Here is a 7,250-nt window from a genome sequence, read left to right as displayed (position 1 = left end):
TTCTCCCTCGCTTATCCCCTCACTTGTGCACATGATATTTTATCAATAAATGGGGGAAAATGGTGATTTGTTTTGAATGAATGAATCCACTTGTTGCCAAATTGTTGCCTTAGGGCATATGCGCTCACTGGAGAGAGACAGAGACCGAGAGAGGGAAAGTGAGAAATCACCCCCCAAGAGTCATGGCCATGCCACAATTTCTCTCTCTCTTTTTTTTTTCCTTTGGAGAGATTTTCGCTGTAGGGCGCGTGCGCTCGCCAGACAGAGAGAGACATAGAGACAGAAAGTGAGAAATCACCCCCCAGAGGGGATGGTCACGCCGCAATCCCTTCTCCTCCATTCTCCTCTCAGGATCTTGGGCACACACGCACATGCGCCCGGCATGAGTTTTAAGCCACCGGGTCTGGGACGCAAACCGCAGTCGACTACAAGGGAGTCCAGCGACATAGCCATTACGCTAACTGCTGGTTCCCATGCCACAATCTCTTCTCCTCCATTTTCCTCTCCATTCTCCTCTCGGGATCTTGGGCACACACGCATACGTGCCTGATGTGAGTTTAAGTCGCCGGGTCCAGGACTCGAACTGCAGTCAACTACATGGGAGTCCAACAACGTAGCCATTACGCCAACTGCTGGTCCTGAGCAGGGCTTTCTTTTCCTCTGAGCATCACGACTATTTGCTACTCCCATTCCTTTTCTGACCTGACCCCTTTCTCTTGTTTCCCACCATCTCTACTTGGTTTCTGGCCATTATTTTGTTTTTTAAGAATTTTCATTTGTCCCCTAACACAGGGGTCTTCATTCCCTCGTCCACGGACCAGTGCTGGTTGGTGGCCTCTTAGGGGCTGGCCGAAGGACTGGTGCCCATCCTCAAATCTGCACAGTGGGAGGTGAGCAGTGGACAAGCATGTCTGCTGGACCTACTGCAGTACTGGGTTTTCATGGGAGCAGGGACCCTATTGTGTGATTGTTTCTTTGTATATTGAAATGTGGTAGTAGTGGAACTTGGGTGCAGGGTGGATGTGGTGCCCTTGGGTCCTGCTGGGACCAACCCCATTTCTATCCACCTCCTCACCGCCCCCCATCTGTGGAGGGATTGTCTTCCAAGAGGCTGGTGCCTGGTGCCAGGAAGGATGGATCTATGGTGTGTAGACCCTGTTGAGGGTGCCAGCCTGCCTGCCTGCTTGCCTCTGCCATGAAAAAAATTAAATAAACTTTAAAAAGTTATTTAAAAAATCATGTAGGCAATACTTGAACATAATCTAATTGTGAAAAAATCAACGATTCATAGATAGAGTAAAAACTGAATTCCTACCTGTATAATCCCCTACCGACCAATCCCCCCATTTCTCTTGGGGTAACCACTGTGAACAGTTTGATAACCTGGCTCCTTTTCTGGGCACATATGTGCCTATAAATATGACATGGCATAGTTAAAGTACCAGCTTCATAGCAATTGTTTCAACAAGTGGTACCCGTTTTAGAGCCGTCAGATAAACTTCAGGCCCCCATTTTCCTTTCCATCTTGATCACTTGTTACTTTCCTTAGGCATCTTTTCTCTTTTTAAGAGTTGTTTCTTGTGCTCGCTTTGGCAGCACATATACTAAATTGGAACGATACAGAGAAGATTGGCATAGCCCCTGCGCAAGGATGACACGCAAATTCGTGAAGCGTTCCATATTTTTGAAAAACCTCATTTTGTACGCTGTAATGATGTATAGTGAATGAATGTAAATAAATAAATTTTTAAAAATTAAAAAAAAATGAGTTGTTTCTTAGCAGTTTTCATGCCTTCAAAAAACCCTGAATTTGCTTGTGTTGGTTATTCTTTGCAAAATGAAATTGCCACTTTCTCAAAAAAGCCTATCATAATCCTCCAGATGAAAGAACAGTTACCGTCTTCTGAGTTCAATGTATGTTTATTATGGCACTTGTCACTTTCTACATTTTATTTTTAACTTACACGGATAAAGATTGTTGTGGGGGGGGTTATTTTACCTTTTGCTAGCTCGTGGCCTTTTTTTTTTTTTTTTTTTTTTTTTTGCTTAAAGTAGTCGCTTTATTGGTTAGAAAAAGAAGAGACACTGTGATTGGCCCAGAAGGGAATGTAGAGGCCAGAAAGAGGGGTGCAGCTGGGCTGGGCCAGGTAGAAAGGTCCCCTACCAGCTCCTTGGGCTGGTAGTGGCTGAGGCTCAGAAGGTGGGTGTGACACAGGACCCCTTCCCGCAGCCGTTGAGGCAGCATTTTATCTGACCAGGACACTCACTGATCGTGTGGCACTGACCTACGCAGAGTCCAAGCTGTGGGTAGCTGATGTCTGTCTTGGGACACGAACCTTACTTTTCACTGGGCATCGGGCCGATAGCAAAGCAGCCTGCCTGGCAGCACTCGAGGTTGTAGGGACACTCTCTGTCTGAGGTGCACTCCTCCGTGCAGTTTGCGTCCTCCATTAGCTCTGGGCACACCCCCATTTTTTCTGCTTCTTGGCCTGTAGCCGGGAGAGGTCCACCAGCAGCAGGCCAAGGAGGACAGTGGCGAGTGGATTAAGGCAGTGGGTGGGCATGGTGCTACTGGGCTAGGAGTAGGCATTGCTCGTGAACTTTTTTAGGCTAAGTTTTTGTTACTTTTTTTTAATCCTTTTTTATTTTAAAATAATTTTCTACTTACAGGAAGCTGCAAAAGTAGTATAGTGAGTTGTGGTGTATTTTTTTAAAATAATTATTTTATTTAACTTTATTTTTATTTGACCCGAGAGGGACAGTGTGGGAGAGAGAGAGTGGGAAAGTGAGAAAACAAGTTGCCAGGTGCAGGACTCGAACCATGGTGGACCATGTAGTAGTCCAGCACCCTCAACCGCCATGCCACCTGCTGGCCCCCCTGAAGAGTGGTGTACTCTTCATCCAGCTTCCCCCATTGATGAAATCTTACGACACTTATTTATTTATTTATTTACTTATTTTAGTTTTGCTGTGGGGAATGTGCACTTGCCAGAGAGAGAGACAGAGAGAAGGAAAGTAAGAAATCATCCCCAAGGGGTATGGCCGTGCTGCAATCCCTTCACCTCTAGTCTCTTGGGTTTTGGGGTATGCAAACTGTACAGCTGTCCATGTGAGGTCTAGCTCCCTAATCTCTGTGCCACTGGCTGACTCATATTTAAACTCTGTCTTTAATTCATCTTTATATATCCCTCTGTGGGTCTGAGGAGCCTGGCATATATTAGGCGTTCATCAGCTTTATTTATTTTTTTTTCCCTCGGTTTTTGCCGTAGGCATGTATGTTTGCCAGAGAGAGACGGAGAGAGGGAGAGTGAGAAATTACCCCCCAGGGAGATGGCCATACTACAATCCCTTCTCCATTCAGGACTTTGGGCGTGCACACACTTGCTCCTGGAGTGATTTTCAAGCCACAGGGTGTAGCACTTTAAGCCGCGGTTGACCATGTGGGAATCCAGCACCTTAATTAATCACCAGGCCACCTGCTGGCCCCTAGCTTTATTGTTTGATGAATAAATAACTTTGTTTCATGGGCGTGGAACCACACACAAGGTAATAGATAGTCATCTCATCCCTACCCTAAGACATCGCATCACCCTGGAGACAGTTGGCCTGTCTCGGGAGCCTCAGACTGAAGCCATGGACATTTCCTGACTCCAGTTGTGAACACTTGGTTAATTCGACAAGCAGGGAGAGTGAGAAAGGACTCTGGGATAAATGCCTACACTCCAGGGTTTATTCCAAAATAAAACATGAAGAAGGAAGTGGAGGAAGGTGTGGCTGGGACAGAACTGGCTATAGGACTAGGTATTTGGGAGTTCATAATACTATTCTGTCTTCTTTCATTTGTTGGATGGTCTCAGTTCTCCATCTCAATCACTTAAAAAAAAAAAAAGCCTACAACATTGACAGTATCAAAACCATTTCTTTCCGAGGTTCTGTCTGCTCTCTGAGTCTGTCTTTAAGTCACACTGGCAAGACAGAGTTCCTAGCAAGACATTACTTGACACTCCACAACAGTGCATTCAAGTCATACATTTAGGTTAAAAGTGGAATTAATTATGCTAAAAGGAGTCAGTGAGAATAAGGTTGTTTGTAGTAATTGCCTGTAATTTTTCAGAGAAACCCATGTGATCCTTTTTTTTTTTTTTTAATTGTGCTAGAGTACATGTGCACTCACCAGAGAGACACAGAGAAAATATCTGTGTCTCCCTGCCTGCACTGGGGGGCTGGTCATATTGCAATCTCTCTCTCTCTTTTTTATTTTTTTGAGATTTTTGCTATAGGGTGCAGGTGCTCACAGGAGAGATGGAGAGAGATAGAGAGACAGAAAGCTAGAAACCCTCCCCCCCCCCCGGGGAGATGGCCACACCATAATCCCTTCTGTTCTCCTCTTGGGATTTTGGGTACATATGCACATGTGCCTGGCATCAGTTTGAAGCCACTGGGTCTGGGACTCAGCACAGTTGAGTCCAGCGATGTAACCATTATACCATCTGCTGGTCCCTCTCTCTCTATCTTTTTTAATACTGAACAAAGTTAACAGTTTATTATAATTTATTTTATTTAGCAATCTAGGAAGTTCACGGCCATCAGCAGTTCATTGCAATTTCAGGTGCAATTGATAATTCAGGAATCTCAACGGAGCTGTCACTGTAGCGAACCTTGTAGGTAAAATACTTGCATACTTTTGATAGCACGTGTGAAGGAATTGTTCTAAAATTGACCTCATTGGTTTTGTTCTCAGCAAACTGATCTGGACCACTCAACATGGCTTTTATTGTTCCTGATGTCAGTACATGTTCTCTTTTTACAAGAAATTCATAACCATCAGAAGATCTATCAATTAGACATACATGGCAGTAGGGCCTTCACAGCCACCTTAAGTTTTCTCCTTCCCATCATTTATGTCCTTATGAACTTTTACTTTGCTTCCACAGGAACTTTAGTAGTTTTTCATTAGCCACCAGAGCGGAGTCCCTGCCTACCGCCACAGCACCTAATCCAGGGCCACCTCCACCCCAGGAGAGCACTCACTAGAGGGGTATGGTCACACCTATCCATTTCTACCCATGCCTACCCCCATGGGTTCTGGTGCAGCCACACAGCCACACAGTCTCTTTTTCTTAGTTTTCTGGTAGGGCTTTTAGGCATGCTTGCACACATACCTGGCATGTTTTTTAAGCTGCTGGGTCTGATACTTAAACCATGTAATTAGTCGTGAGATCTAGCAGCCTTAACCACCATACCACCAACTGGCCCCCAATGATGAACTGTGAAGGAGATTTGTGTATGATGGGTAGTACCTTCTTAGAGCAGGTGGGCGTTTTTGTTTTAATTTGTCAGAGGGCGTGTGTACTCAACAGAGAGAGGGAGAGATCATCATCATGCTACAATCCCTTTTCTGTTTCTCCATCTCGTGAGGGCTTTTGAGCATGCACATGCATCCAGCATGTTTTGCAAGCTGCTGGGGCTGACATGTGAACCTTCATTACCCGTGTGGGATCTGGCTCCCTTAAACCATTAGGCCACTGGGCCAGTCCTGTTACAGTGTTTGAATGTGCACTCAAGAACCTATTTACCAGTAAGCGGTCCAGCTCTGTGTTCTGGTGTTTAGGGGAGCCACATCCTACCTACATGGTGACCACAGGATTTGAATCTCAGCCACGGTGGTTTTTAATCACACCAGGCACATGTGTATGTGTGCCCTAAGTCCAACAGGATGGAGAAATGGATAGGTGTGACCATGCCCCTCTAGTGAGTGCTCTCCCTCTTTCTCTGTCTGAACAGTACATGGACCCAGTGTCAATTAAAAAAAAAAAGGGGGGGAACCAGCAGTTAGCGTAATGGCTATGTTGCTGGACTCCCACGTAGTCTACCGCGGTTCGCGTTCCGGACCCTGTGGCTTAAAATTCATGCCGGGCACGTGTGCGTGCGTGCCCAAGATCCTGAGAGGAGAATGGAGGAGGAAGGATTGCGGCGTGACCATCCCCCCTGGGGGGTGATTTCTCGCTTTCTGTCTCTATGTCTCTGTCTGTCTGGTGAGCGCACGCGCCCTATAGCTAAAACCTCTCCCCCCAAAAAAAATGCAAGGGCAACCCAGTGGAGGCGATTATGGGAAGAAAGAGTGCTCCAGCAGAATAACGGAAGCAGCTACAAACTTTAAAGCACGAGCCAAGTTCTCTGCAGCTAGTCCAATGACTTTGGAAGAATGACCTTTTTATTCATCATTACCTTTATCCTGGCACTTACCCTAAAGAAGTGACCATTCAGTGGAACCAGCAGATGGCGAAATGGTTATGTTGCTGGACTTCCATGTAGTCATCCACAGTTCAAGTCCCAGACCTGATGACTTAAACTCAACGCTGGGTGTCTGTGTCTGTGTGTGTGTGTGTGTGTGTGTGTGTGTGTGTGTGTGTGTGTGTGCTTAAGCTCCTGAGAAGAGAATGGAGAAGGGATTGTGTCGTGATCATCCCTCCAGGAAGTGATTTCTCACTCTCTGTCTCTCTCTGGCTTTCTGGTGAGCACACATACCCTAGAGCAAAAAACCTCTCCTAAAAAAAAAGAAGTGACCCTTCAAATGGATCTGTGAGGAAATGAATGATACCAAGTGAGGTATCCAGATAGTGACATAGCAGTAAAATGTGCTCTACACGGCAGACCCACGTGGGAGGGGGTCTGGAGACTTCCCTGAGTTTGCCAGGGTGGATGGTGGTGTTGGGAACCTGGTGGAGTTTCTCTCTCCCTCCTCTGTTTCTTTCACGCACGGAAGAAATAAATAATCTTGAAGTAATAATACCAAGTGAGGAACATAATATAACAAATACATTGATCACAGCCATGAGGAAATACATAAATTCCTTCTGGGATTCAGTATATGACATAGCCAGTGAGTACATATTGTTAATCTGTCTTTTCTTAGCTGTATGTCATAGTGACTTCTTGTCTGTTTTCTCATTTATAGGTAGGGTAGGGTACATAACAACGTATCCCATAGAGTTATTGTGAGCATTAAATGAAGCAATTACTTGTACATTTGCAGAAAGATACTGGGCATTTGAGTCAGCATTCACTGTGTTTTAATTTATTTTCATTGATGTAGTTTGGAAGTTAAAAAGATAGGAATGATACAGATTTTTATTCTGTAAGGTAATTAAAGTGCATAAGAAAAGAAGTAAACTTTTTTTTTTTTTTTTTAAATCCTTTCCTTTTTTTATTTAACCTGTTGCTGAAAAAAATCTTTGAGGAAAAGAAAA

General features: G+C 44.9%; 1 non-coding gene and 2 pseudogenes across 1 annotated transcript; 1 reads left to right on the top strand and 2 right to left on the bottom strand.

The window, feature by feature from the left end:
• Nucleotides 1-1,580: 1,580 nt before the first annotated feature.
• On the top strand, nt 1,581-1,686 carry LOC114009481 (U6 spliceosomal RNA). Its single transcript, XR_003550889.1, has one exon. It is a non-coding gene; the product is annotated as a U6 spliceosomal RNA (small nuclear RNA).
• Nucleotides 1,687-2,193: 507 nt separating this feature from the next.
• LOC102472037 (WAP four-disulfide core domain protein 2 pseudogene) lies at nt 2,194-2,564 on the bottom strand (annotated as a pseudogene).
• Nucleotides 2,565-4,560: 1,996 nt separating this feature from the next.
• LOC106735855 (elongin-C pseudogene) lies at nt 4,561-5,058 on the bottom strand (annotated as a pseudogene).
• Nucleotides 5,059-7,250: the final 2,192 nt, after the last annotated feature.

The sequence above is a fragment of the Tupaia chinensis genome, unplaced genomic scaffold (genome assembly GCF_000334495.1).
Source record: "Tupaia chinensis unplaced genomic scaffold, TupChi_1.0 Scaffold000050_1, whole genome shotgun sequence".
In the NCBI taxonomy this organism is placed as follows: Eukaryota; Metazoa; Chordata; class Mammalia; order Scandentia; family Tupaiidae; genus Tupaia; species Tupaia belangeri.
Note: the sequence above shows the minus strand (reverse complement) of the source record. Positions and strands in the feature narration are given on the sequence as shown.